This window comes from Ambystoma mexicanum, chromosome 3p (assembly GCF_040938575.1).
Source record: "Ambystoma mexicanum isolate Mex_15411 chromosome 3p, UKY_AmexF1_1, whole genome shotgun sequence".
NCBI classification, from domain to species: domain Eukaryota; kingdom Metazoa; phylum Chordata; class Amphibia; order Caudata; family Ambystomatidae; genus Ambystoma; species Ambystoma mexicanum.
The window spans coordinates 991,135,063-991,149,047 of record NC_090925.1 but is presented as its reverse complement, the minus strand read 5'-3'; the positions used below and the strand labels follow the sequence as shown (position 1 = coordinate 991,149,047).

The window sequence follows — 13,985 nt, the reverse complement described above, 5'->3', positions numbered from 1 at the left end:
CTTAGTTTGACAGGTAGGGAAATTCTTATTAGGTATGGGGAAGTGAGGCATGCTTCACACCCTTATTTAATAAAATGGCTACTTGTGAGAAAAATCTACTTGTCCGCCTCACATTTCTGACTGATCACAGCAGCCAGTAAACCCTCCTGTAAGGCACAGATGTTGGCGTGCATCTTTCTCATGGTCCTGTGAGCACATTGCTGTAACTGTGGATGCTCAGCCAGGAGCTCCGAACATTGATATGATATGGCATTCATAACGCGCCTATACACAAGTGTTTCAAGGCGCAACGAGGCAAGGGAGGGGGAACAGAGGGAAGACAGATCAGAGCAGGTTGCCTGATCTGTCACCACGACTTCACTTGTGTGTGATTCGGGCACAAAAGACTTTAGCGTGCGCACTGTCGGCCCTGCCAGCACGGGTGGGATTGATAGCAAGTTTACTCTCACACTAACAGTGAGACATCAGGCAAATTGATAACCGGCAATACCAAAGACAGGGCCAGAAAGAACGTGGACTGCTCAGACACATTGAAATTGCCCTCTCCAAGTCCCATGCCCCACACACTGACTCCCCTTCCTCTTTCTGCCTCATTTCCTGTCCCACTTTATTCCATGCCACCTATAATGATGAGGCAGGGTTCTATGTGGGAGAATACAATGCGATTTGTTGGCGGCTGAGATGAATGCAACAGTAAAGGCCTGTGTTTTTGCAAGCAATCAGTTAGCTGCACCAGCAGGCTTTTCAGTTCCTGCCGTTCCCCCTGCAGTATTTAAAAGCAAAATTTGGCACTGATCTGCCTCTTCTCTCCCTGCTGGCACCATCACATATCGAACATCAGGAAGAGAGCTCCTTTTCCGATTTTAGTGGGTGGGCACAACCTTGGTTCTAGTTTTTTGTGGCACAACGTTTTGTGCTGTCTGCACAAAGCTTTTTTATTACAAGTGTGCCCTGGACATTATGCCAATGTGCTAATTTGGCAATATTGATAGGAAGGGCAGGCTGTGCTATGTGGTAAAAGCCCTTAGGGGCACTTGGCCTGCTAACGTTAGTTGTGGGCTAGTACCACCAGTTAGGCCCTTTGTCCTGGTATTTTTGCCAATTGAGAACCTCATACAAGCACAGATATCCATCAGTGCAGATAAGTTTTTGGTGTGCAGGGAGGCCATGGCAGGAGAACCGAGTAACAGGGAAGCCGCACCACAGATGTACACAGACATGGGCATTGATCTGCTTACACTGGACGTGCTCGGTTGTGATGTGGCCATTTATTCTGCCTTCAAGTCACTTTCCCTCCCAGTCATGCTACCTCACATGACGGGATTACATTCAATTATTGACTCACTTCCCTATTTTGAAGATGCACCTCATCGCCAACCTGCACTGGAGATGATGTCAGCTTCCTTCTCCAGGATTCTCCGTCATTGAGGAATTACTGTCGCACTGACACTTACTGCCAGCAGACTCACAGATACCTTTTCCCTAGCTTCATGATCTGGAGATATTGACCTAACTTTCCTCTTCAGTAGTGCTTCTGCAGGCGCAACTCCAGTTGATGTGTGGTCATGTAGGCCATTAAGAACACAGTTAACACCCTTTTCATGGGAGTACCCTCTTCTCTAAATCTGGAACGCTTTATTTAGCGTTTACATGAATCGTTCACATCCCCGTTGGCTCTTGGCCAGCATGGGGATATGACAATGCTGTAAGTCGTGGATCTTCATGAATTGTCTAAATGACACCCCTTGGAATGGCAAACCATTGTCCGTGCGGACAGAGTGATGCAGCCCATGAGCTGCAAACATCTTCCATCACAGTAATCACCACCTCAGCATTAACGGATTCCACAAACTTCACAACTGGGTATTCGGAAAATTGTTAAGGATTACTAAGTGTATATTGTGCTGGATAGTGCCAAACTCCATGCCCAGTGTGTGCTACAGCATGGAAGCCCTCAGCAAGGATTCAATCAGGGGCGGCTTCGGGAACACTCATCATTTGGCACCACTTGCACATAGCTAGCATAGCATCCACCTTACTTTCCAGGTCTGGAAACCAGACCTTTTCGCATGGCCGATCCTTAATTTTATTGGCACATTAGTGTCCCCCAAGTGCACTCTGGCCATGACTAATTTCAAATTAGGCATGACTAATTTCAAATTAGGCAGTATCACTATTATGAGGCCTCTCGGAAGTACCCCTTCTGCACCAACTGACAGCTCCGACCAGACTGTCCACAGCCCATTCATGAAGAACTGTGTTCTGCATGAATGGTGAACATTCGCTAGCAGCGCTTTCCATTGTCCTACATGCAACTCCCCCACCACCATTTGGATCAGTCCATTTTGCGCCGTGGCATTTGCAATGCCAGTGAGGGACAGAGTTAGAACCCCCAGTGATCATCTGTTAGAACCCCTGCTGATCTGCTCTCTTGGCACCGTGCTCCTGGCCTACATTCTGACTTCCGGGCCTAGGTACCCACTCATCTTGCCACCCACCCGCACTGCCTCCTGGCAAATCCTTGCACTGGGGCCTGTATCTGAGACCATACCGTCTGCCCCCCCCCCCTTGTTCTCTCTGCACTTACCAGACTCACCCTGTCTGTTGCCTCAAACCTAGCACTTGCCACCTGCTGGCTGCACTGCCACTGTTTGTTTGCTCGTTATTATTTATTATTTATCTGTATTCCTTTGCTCTGCACTTTCCACTTTTCTCCCCTTCCATGCACATTTCCGCTTTTTCCCTCTCCCATGCACTTGCACGTTCTCAATGTCACTGAGCCTAGTAAGATTGTTGTTTTTGTTCTCCCTTATTACCCTACCTTGCCTCGTCGTGCTCTGAAACACCTGTGTACGAAAGCAATATAAATAAAATATCAATTCAATTCAACCCTGTGATCGGAGGGATATGGACGGCATGAAAGGGAAGAGGCGAGAGGAGGGAGCACATGAGAGAGAGCACCCGATCGAAGGAAGACCACCTGAGAGGGGGTACCAACCGACCAAGCTGCGAGGTCGGGAGAGCACAGTCCAGATAATTAACAGTCTTGGGACCCCAGAAGACAGCGTTAAGAGAGACGTGGACGAAAGTACTACGGCTGACACCGCTTACATGAGTATAGGATACGCGGGAAGAGTTTGTTCCAGCGAACGGAAAAACCGGGACGGAGGCGCTGGTTTACCGGGGCAGGGTTCCGCTCCGAGTGCAGCATGGACCGTGGCACGCCGAACGCCTTCACAGGCAGACGCCGGCATCCCACGCGGTTCCTTTCACAACCCGGTCGAGGCCGTACCGAGTGACGCGGAAGACAGAGACCCGCTTCCGAGTTCACCGCCAACACTCACCTTCAGAAAGCGTCACAGAGACCTCGAGGGTGCCAGACCTCTTCAAGACAGGGGTTCCTCGCGGGGACCCGGACTTGGCGGGCCGGGCAGGCAACCCTCCTTCAAACCAAGAGAAAGGGGGCGGGGCTTAAGGGGATATTTATAGAGAACCAAGCCAAGTCCGTGCTGATTGGCTACCAGGACCCCAACCCCTATATAAGGTAAAAACAAATGATGGACGGGGTGTCTCTTTGCCATTCTCTTCTAGGACTTCGAGAGAGAGAGAGAGCTGTGCCTGAGACGCTGCGGGCTTACGAGGACTAGCTGCAAGGTCGAGAAGCCACATCCATATACCAAGAAAAAGAAGAAGCATTCTTGAACTTTTTGTTCCTTTTGAATTCCTGTATCCTGAATAAAGGTTTTACTTAAGTTCCACTTCTGGTTGCCTGTCCCTCATTCACAAATTTGGTGGCAGCGGTGGGATGTCACAGCACGCCATGGAAGGTATCATTAAAACCCTGGCAGAAGGACAGCAGCAACTTCAGCAGATCATACAGGTCCATTCACATCAGGCGCAGACTGACCGCCAAACCATCCAACAAACCCTTCAGTTGCATGTAGCAAACCAAGATGCACTAAAGAAAATGACAGAGGCTGTGGTAGAGGCAATCCGATGTCTCCTACAGCTGTGTTACAAAAATACCAAACCGGTGAAGACCCCTGTTACTTCTTCACCAATTTCGAAAGAGTGGCACGCAATGCACAATGGCCCATGGAGAAGTGGGGTCACTTCATTGCACCCTTGCTGACCGGCAGCATGCAAGGAGCATACCAAGCGGCCAACCCAGCGGGGGACACTGCCTACTCAGACATCAAGAGAGCCATACTTGAACGTATGGGAATGGATGATGAGTCATACCGGATCCGCCTGAGGGATGCTAAACTAAAGACGGGGGAGACACCTCGTCAGCTGTATTATCGGATCCAGGACTTGACAGAAAAGTGGCTGAAGCCTTACAGCAGTAGCCTTCAGGAGATGGTGGACAAGATTAAGTTGGAACAGTTCACAGAGGCACTCCCCTCAACGATGCACAGGTGGGTGAGGCAACACCACCGGCCTACACTGACCGAAGCCATCGACATCGCTTCTGCCTTCCAGAAAGCAGTTTCAGTCCGAGCATCCATGATTGAACCCTTTCCCAGAACCGCAGCGATGAAACCACAAGGACGGTTGAACAAAGGCCGGCACGAGGGGAAGCCAAAAACATAACATGGCCCACTGTAACCAGACAGCCTCAATGCTTTGATTGTGGTGAATGGGGCCATATAGCGAGGTTTTGTCCAAAGAAACCTAAACCAGCAGAGCCCATGGAAATCGGGTTCGTTCAAGGAAGGGAATACCGGAGGAGTCGTGAACCGTACTTTCTAGATGTCTGGGTGGACGGAACTACCCAGAAGGCTCTGCTGGACAGCGGAAGCGAACAGACAGCAGTCAGACCGGAAGTAAGTGGGGAGAAGGTCGGGCTGGATATTCCGATCCCTATAAAATGCGTGCATGGCGACACTGTTTCCTATCCTTCTAAGGTAGTTAACGTAGAAGTAAAAGGGGTGGAGTCCAGAATGAAGGTTGCCATCATGCCACAACTGCCAACCCTGGTTCTCCTAGGAACTGATCTCCCCTCTTTTCACGAATGTGTAAGGGACACAGAGTGGTTGCAAACAGCCCCTTTTTCCCGGATGGACATAAGGCCTCCCATCCCAAAACCCCCCAAGAAAAGCCGAAGCGAAGTAAGAAGGGAAAAGATGAAGTGGGAAAAAGAAAAGAGGTTTGCAGGGGTCATAGATTGGTTACCCGATGACAAACAACCTACATTTCGAGGTGAACTGCCCTTAGATCCTACCCTAAAAACCGCTTGGAACCAGGCCATTGCATACCCAGAGAAGGGAACAGCATATCCTTGGTTCAAATCATCGAAGGGATTGATATATCGGATAACCAAGGACAGGGCTGATCGGGAACTGGAACAACTGTTGGTACCCCAAAGTTTCAGACCCACCGTCCTGAAGCTAGCACATGACGCTACCACAGGAGGACATTTGGCGAGGGAAAAAACGCAGGATAAGGTGCTGAAAAGGTTTTATTGGCCTGGGGTGTTCCGGGACGTGACCAAGTATTGTGAGGAATGTGAGGTTTGCCAGAAAACCAATCCCCTGTTACCACCGAAGGCCCCACTACAACCGTTACCTTTGATAAAAGAGCCATTTTCCCAGATAGGAATGGACATAGTGGGACCATTAGAACCCAACAGCCACGGATATCAGTACATCCTAGTCATCGTAGACTACGCAACACGATACCCTGAGGCTTTCCCCATGAAGGGAACAAGCGCCACACAGGTCTGTAATTTGTTAGTCCCTTTCTTTTGTCGAGTGGGACTCCCAGACGAGATACTGACCGACCAGGGGCGGAATTTCATATCCGGGGTAATGCGGAGAGTCTGCCAACAGCTGAACATAAAACAGATCTGTACCACCGTCTATCATCCACAGACGGATGGGTTGGTAGAACGTTATAACAAGACTTTCAAACAAATGTTAAAAAAGGCAACTGAGCCCATGGGCACTAACTGGGACCGGGTGTTACCCTGGGTACTCATGGTGTTCCGTGATACCCCACAATCTTCCACCGGGTTCTCCCCTTTTGAGTTGTTGTTTGGTCACAAACCCCGAACAGTACTTGATCTAGCAAGCAGCGAATGGGAAAACCTTTAGGAAGAAACCCAACTCACAGATTATGTGATCAATCTTCGGGATACTCTAACGCACATGAGAGAGCTGGCTAGGGAGAACCTGAGCCGGTCACAACGGACACAAGAAAAATATTACAACCGCAACACCCGAGTAAGGTCCTTTCAGAAAGGCGACAAAGTACTGGTACTATTGCCCACGTCTTACAATAAGATGCTGGCCCAATGGAGGGGTCCCTATACCGTACTGGATGTACTCGGGCCGGTCAACTACTTGATAGAACAACCAGACTGAAAAGAGAAAACCAAGAACTATCACATCAACCTACTGAAAGCTTGGAAAGAGCGCCAAGCACAGCTCCAAGCGGAATGAATGTAATGTGTCCCGATACACCAGACAGTAGTTCTGAGGTCTCCGCCCTGCAGGCAGTGCAATGGGGACCGAACCTGTCGGAAAAATAAAAAAACGGAACTCCTAGAAGTCCTTAACCCTCTGAGAGAGGTCTTCTGATTCTTTCCAGGCAGAACTCCACTAGTAGAACACCGAATCGAGACCCTACCGAACCAGTTCGTCCGGTTAAGACCCTACCGACTTCCTGAGGCTAAAAGAGCACTGGTGCAAGCTGAAATCGAAGAAATGCTGAAACTGGGCATAATCGAGAGATCAACAAGTCATTGGTCTTCCACGATAGTCCTGGTGCCCAAACCTGATGGCACAACTCGATTTTGTATGGACTATCGGAAACTTAATGAGATCTCAACCTATCAGGCTTACCCCATGCCTCAGATAGACGAGTTACTGGAACGACTTGGAGCCGCCCAGTACCTAACCACCATAGACCCTACTAAGGGTTACTGGCAGATCCCCTTACGGGAAGAAGATAAGATTAAAACTGCTTTCTCTACCCCGTCAGGGTTATACCAGTTCACAGTTTTACCATTTGGTCTCCATGTGGCTCCTGCTACGTTCCAAGCATTGATGAACCAAGTACTGATGTCACACAACGATTACACCTCAGCCTACGTAGACGACATTATAGTGTTCAGCAAGAGCTGGGAAGAACACCTTGAACATCTTGGAAGAGTTATAAAAGAACTGGAGAGGGCCGGACTGAAAATCAACCCAAGGAAAACAACCATCGGGGCCCAACAGACACGTTACCTAGGTCATTTAGTAGGCATGGGAAGGATCCGGCCCCAATGTCGAAGCCATTCAGAAACTACCCATGCCTAGCAATCGCAAACAAATACGGGCTTATTTGGGTTTTGTGTGTTACTACAGAAGGTTTAAACCCATGTTTTCTTCAGTGGCAGCCCCACTGACAGAGGCCTTGAAAAGCACCTATAAGAAGGACATCTGTTCCGATCCTGACACAGTCAGGGCATTTAACCATCTGAAGAATTCAATCTCAGCCCTACCTGTCCTATGTTGTCTGGACTTCAATAAGGAATCATTCCTACAGACTGATGCGTCTGGTTCTGGTTTAGGCGCGTTGCTCTCACAAGGAACAGAGAAGGATCTGTATCCCATCGCCTTTATCAGCCGTAAACTGCTTCCCCACGAAGAGCCGTACTCAACGGTAGAAAAAGAGTGTTTAGCAATCAAGTGGGCAATCGAATCTCTGAGATACTATCTCCTGGGTCGGACATTTACTGTATTCACTGACCATGCGCCTTTACAGTGGTTGGCCGTACAGAAAGATTCAAATCAGTGTGTTCTAAGATGGTTCCTCACTCTACAAGAACATCGCTTTAAAACGTTACACAAGCCCGCATCCTTCCAGGTGGTTCCGGATTACCTTTCAAGGAGCCTTGATCGGCCCGAGCATTTGAAACAAAATGGTGGCGGCTCGATTCCTCGGGGGGGGGGGGGAGGGGAGTATGTGATCGGAGGGATATGGACGGCATGAAAGGGAAGAGGCGAGAGGAGGGACCACATGAGCACCCGATCGAAGGAAGACCACCTAAGAGGGGGTACCAACCGACCAAGCTGCGAGGTCGGGAGAGCACAGTCCAGATAATTAACAGTCTTGGGACCCCGGAAGACAGCGTTAAGAGAGACGTGGACGAAAGCACTACGGCTGACACCGCTTACATGAGTATAGGATACGCGGGAAGAGTTTGTTCCAGCGAACGGAAAAACCGGGACGGAGGCGATTGGGCCGTCCTTCCCGGACAACCGCTGGCTTACCGGGGCGGGGTTCCACTCCGAGTGCAGCATGGACCGTGGCACGCCGAACGCCTTCACAGGCAGACGCCGGCTTCCCACGCGGTTCCTTTCACAACACGGTCGAGGCCGTACCCAGTGACGCAGAAGACAGAGACCCGCTTCCGAGTTCACCGCCAACACTCACCTTCAGAAAGCGTCACAGAGACCTCGAGGGTGCCAGACCTCTTCAAGACGGGGGTTCCTCGCGGGGAAACCAAAAGAAAGGGGGCGGGGCTTATGGGGATATTTATAGAGAACCAAGCCAAGTCCGTGCTGATGGGCTACCAGGACCGCAACCCCTATATAAGGTAAAAACAAATGATGGACGGGGTGTCTCTTTGCCATTCTCTTCTAGGACTTCGAGAGAGAGAGAGCTGTGCCTGAGACGCTGTGGGCTTACGAGGACTAGCTGCAAGGTCGAGAAGCCACATCCATATACCAAGAAAAAGAAGAAGCATTCTTGAACTTTTTGTTCCTTTTGAATTCCTGTATCCTGAATAAAGGTTTTACTTAAGTTCCACTTCTGGCTGCCTGTCCCTCATTCACAAACCCAAACCGTCTCCTCAGCCTCTTCTAACATCTCTGAAGAGTTTGGGACTGTGGAAGGGTGCCGTCACATATAGTCAGCCAGATTGGTCTCTGCTGCTTCACATTTCAGCGTCACCCTTTTAATCTAGTAACTGTCATCAATCCAGTCTCAACGGGGGCCTCAGCGCCTTGCCCTCCAAGATTCGTAACAATGGCTTATGAACCATGATCACGGTTATGGGGCAGCCAAACACATAAATGTGGAAATGGTGGCAGCCCCACAGCACTGCCAATGCCTTATGCTCTGAGAGTACCGCTGTTCGGTGGGCGCGAGTGCCTTGCTGGCGAAGGCTATCTGACAAATTGCCCCGCCCGAATCAATCTGAGTCTGTAACTAACCCCACACAGGGCTTGCATCCAACAGTACCTCAAACAAATCCATTGTAGTACCGTCTGCCAGGACAGCCTTCGCCTCTTCAAAAGCCTTGTGAGCCTGGATGGGGTCGTCCACATGTAGTGTAAGGAAGGCATGGTATCAAAAATAGACAGACACATGATCACAGTTCAAGGATGTTTATTAAACTGTATAGGTGGGTCGGAAAAACACATGACCTAAACCTAAGATGGGAGCAAGCTACGACCATCAAATCAAAATAAGTAGTCAGCGCCTTGTCAAAATAAAAGGGCCTATACTAAAAAAAAACTATTGCCAATCCTTACAACTCAATACCAAAAAGAGTGTGGGATAGGATTCACAAGCAAGAAAGAAGTGTTCACAATGAAAAGTCAGGATGTGGTAGCCTGGGGTCTCCCTTCCCTATGTTTTGAGCACGGGAGAAGGTGGGACTTCTGAGCACAGCACATGCTCAAGCTTTCCCAGCACGAGACACCAGTTCCTGGGCCGTCGTTCCGCTTCAGGTATCAGGGATGTTGGTGGTTAAGTCTCTTTTCTTCCAGGCTCCAAAATAACAAACAAAAAGTTCCTTTCATATGTATGTTGGGCGATGCCTTCACCCCTGGGTCCCCCCTCTTCCGGGCTCAGACCCTTCTCGACTGTTTGCCTCCCTCTGTCGGGTTCACTGCGGCTTTTCACAAATCAATTTCTCTTTTGGGACTCACAAATCTAATGTCTTTTTAAACAGTCCACCGTGGACATCCATCTGTTTGGTTCACTTTTGTCAACACACTTTTCCTTGGGACATTAGGCTTCGCCCCTCTTTATTGGCATCCCTCGGTCAGGTTCACTCTTGCCATTTCACAATTCCATTTACTTTCTTCTGATGTGGGATTCACTTCCCTTATGTTCTCAATGGCTTGTTGGTCAAAGACTTTAAACTGTACAGGGATTTTGCTAGACCCCAGTATGACCACTTTGACCTTTTCCTTGCAGCTCCCCCTAGGGCCATCTGGTATCAGTAGTCATTCAATGTGGGATCTACCAGAGTCTCTCGAGTGAGCAACCATGTGGTGCTGGACCCCTCTGCAGCTGGTCTTCCCTTAACAATTTACAGTTCCTTGAACTTTCCTCAATGTGCCTCTTTGCGATTTCATTCAACACAGTTCGGTTTCTTTATCGGTTCTTCTTCGACTCACCGGCTTTGATGAACCGCTTCGCTCTTCAGTATATCTGGAGTCAAGGCCAGTACCATGGTAGCGAGCATCTCCCTCTGCCCTAGGCCATCTGCCCCACTGCCACTGCCCACCCCGCTGGGCATGGGCAACATGTGACCCCCTGGTCCACAGGGGCTGCAGGGGCCCCCGTTATACCATTGGGGCTGCACTAGTGTCCGCATCGGAGCAATCACCTTAGGGCAGAGTTTTATAGAGCTTGCATACTTCACTCCCCATATAGAAGAGCATCATGGAGCAATTAGTACTATCTTCCCTCACATCAGCAGCCAAAAAAACAAACATGTTGAGCTGTTCACACCATGACATTCAGTGTGCTCCCAGGGAAGCTGGCGACCCAGCAATTTCAAACGTGGGTACTAGGGTGCTGTGGAGTGGAAACGAGGTGGTCACCAGACTTCGATCTGATAGAGCCATTCTACACTGCCTCCATCCATTCATAGACAAGGAGACGGCATCATAAACTAGATCTGTCATACCAGAGGCTTCTCCGTTTGGCCATGCTTCCCTTCGCCCAGGACAGCTCATGTGCCGCAAAACCACTCCCAGAGAAAGGAGTTGCAAGCACTTTGCACCGGGGGCACAGAAATGTAGCTCCGCCCCTTAACACTGTTTTGTGTCCCTGCCAAATGTTTTACCCTTTTAAGATGGGGAGTGTTGTATCTCCCTCCCTAGTGTATTGGCCTTTTATGATGGGCCATGACTGTCATGGCCCGACATCATGGCCTGACCTAATAAAATGAGCCGCTGCATGCATGTGCCTCAGAACGGCTGCAGACTCCAACAATGCTGCTGACTGTCTCATTTCGGGTCCCTGCTGGCCTGGGCCCCCCAGATTCGCCTGGTGCCCTGTGTGCACCCCAGACACCCTCCACCTTGGATGCTCCCGGCATCCATGGTGCCTCCGGCAACCAGGCCATGTCCCCATGGCTTATCAGGGTCCCTTCCTGCAACAAGCATAGGTCCGGGTGACCCTGGCAAACCCAACAGGGTGCTGGCCCCCAAGCACCTGTGAGGCCAGCCGTGTGCTCACCGCTGGCCCCACAATAATGGCGACAAGGTAGAAGAACCCCTGCAATGTGCCCCATCCCCTGCTCTACTATAATTTTCAATTAACCTATTGGGCACCAGAACACTAAACGAGTGGCTCAATTCCTATTCCAAAGATGGCAATATTACTGTGAAACAAGTAGATGGTGCTATAGAAAATAAAAAGGCACTCTGTTTCGCATGACATACCGCTCCGATTGGAACACAAGCGGATATTGAACCTTTTTTTGCTCCTGGCATACGGAGTGCATCTGCATCCTGACATGGACAGTATGCACTGATCTATTATTTCAGCAGCTAAAGAAGTTCTATGGTGGGATGTGCATTGCCACATTGCCCCAAACATTTGAACAGTTTTGGGGCGGGGGGCGCTGCTGCGCGCTTGGCTGATGGCTGCCTTCCCGTGAACTCCGCCGGTGTGCAGAGTCTACTGGCATAATTCTGATATTTAATGATCAGGGCTTGACACTAAATTGAGCATCCGGAGGCATGAAGGAGGCCAGCACACACTGACTTGAAATTTTGAGCGATTGGCCCAGTGGAACCTGAGGTATTCAACGGAGCACAGCGAGCCCCAGAGAGAGACACGACAGAGGAAGGCAGAGACTGCACAGAGGGCCTCCTGTGTGGGCGAGTCTAACACCTACTCGCAGACGCTTGAGAGGGAGACACGGAATCCCGGCGCAGAGACAGAGAACAAGAGAGGTGGGCTGTTGCGACCACGCTGCTATGCAGACAGTGATTCAAGCGGATGGAGCCTGCATTCCCCACTCGCACCCGAGCCATTTGAAGGAGAGAGGAGGCGACCGTTAGGTTGCTGCCCTGGACAAACCACACTACGTAGCGGGACGCCAGAGGGGCTAGAGGGCTCACTCATCACCAAGGCCCCGTGCAGCACATGGCATGAGCAAGGCACTAGGAGGCTACAAGGACAATTACTACAGAGGACCCCACTTGACGGAACTTGGTGAGCGTTCTGAATTGGAGGCAATTGTTCTGCGCCACTTGCGGAAACTAGCAGTTGAGGCTCTGAACTCTGACAGTACATGCCCGAAGAGACCGCACGCGACAAGCACAGACTCCACAACTATAAGATACAGTAAACCGCTTGGAGGGATTGTTGCGGGTTACCGGTGGACATAGTGGATCCCTGCCACGCAGACTACTCTGCGCTCCTCAGAGGCTGTACTTGGAGATCCTGCACCCCTAAACTGATACATTGCCTGCCGGCGCTGGGGCACCATACCGGGGCGACAAGGCCCATTGACATCTCGCAGGGCTCGGGCCTATGCGTTCCTTAATCACCACAGAGGGGCCGTAAGATCAAGCGACATCAGCGGCCTGGACCGCACAGCGGCCACCTGCAGGTAAGCACTGGTGTGCTTGCGTGAAACAAATTCCTGTCTTGAGGAGCTGCCCTCCGAGGTTCCGACTCGCAGACAACCCAAGGAGTGCTTATCATTATTCCCCACCAATACTGCCACGGACCAACTGTCTACTCAATCGGAGGCCCGAGGCACAGGCAGTGAGCACACAAGGTTGAGAGGAGGAGCGTGTTGGGAGCCACGCCAGGCCTGGGTGGAGGGGGTGAGCCATAACTTGTGAATATCCCAAGGGGACCACCTTTTACATCCCCCCCTCATGCTGATACGAAGCACTTGGACATTCCCTCAGAGGCCCTGGTGTGGACAGAAGTGTGTGCTGGTAGGAAAGGGAGAGCGCTGAGAACTTGCACCAAACCCATCAAGAGGAGGTGGACCACATTAGACGCGTCATCAACGCTTTTAGTTACATCTTTGAGGCGAGCCAGGGGGACAGGATCCCATGACACGATACATGCGTGTGTTATGCTACCAAAGAAACGGAGGGGCTACCCTTGGTTTATAGTGATTTGGTCGAAAACAAAAATGTCGAAAGTCAAAATGTTGAAAAAAAATGTTGAAAAAAAAGAGTCTAATTTCTTTTTCATTATGTTTTTTTTTCGAAATAGGGGGGTTCCCCCCAACCCCCCTTTTTTCTATTTTTTTTATTTTACCCTTTTTTACTTACCGAACCCAAAAAAACAAATAAAAAAATAAATTCAACATTTTTTTTTTGACTTTTTTTTCGACATTTTTGTCATTCGACTTTTTTTTCGACATTTTGACCGACCACCGCTACCCTCCTGTGTCAGCTTTGGTCATCCGCCCAGTCAGGCTGTCGGCTCCCCCCCTGGTTCCTATGAAAGGCAGACATGAAAGGCCAGTAAGCACGGAGGCCTAGCTTGGACTTCTCCTGACCTCTACAGCCTGAGAGAGAAGATATGACAATGCATTACTTACCGTAAAAGCATTTCTGATGGTTGTATCTGCTTAGATTCACATGCTGTGCATATGTCCGACATCCAGTGGTCACTGCGGAGTATTGCATTTTGTTTTTCGTAGTCGAAAAAAGGGGACGTCGACAAGGCGTGTCTGTAACACTATCCCTATAGTGACGTGCGTTGTACCCACAATCCCT

The 13,985-nt window shown here is 50.0% G+C and overlaps 1 protein-coding gene across 2 annotated transcripts in view; it reads right to left on the bottom strand.

Annotated features, from left to right (window-relative positions):
• Positions 1 to 13,985, bottom strand: part of GGT7 (gamma-glutamyltransferase 7) — a 1,549,331-nt gene that overhangs the window by 474,796 nt on the left and 1,060,550 nt on the right. The gene's annotated exons all lie outside the window — the stretch shown is intronic.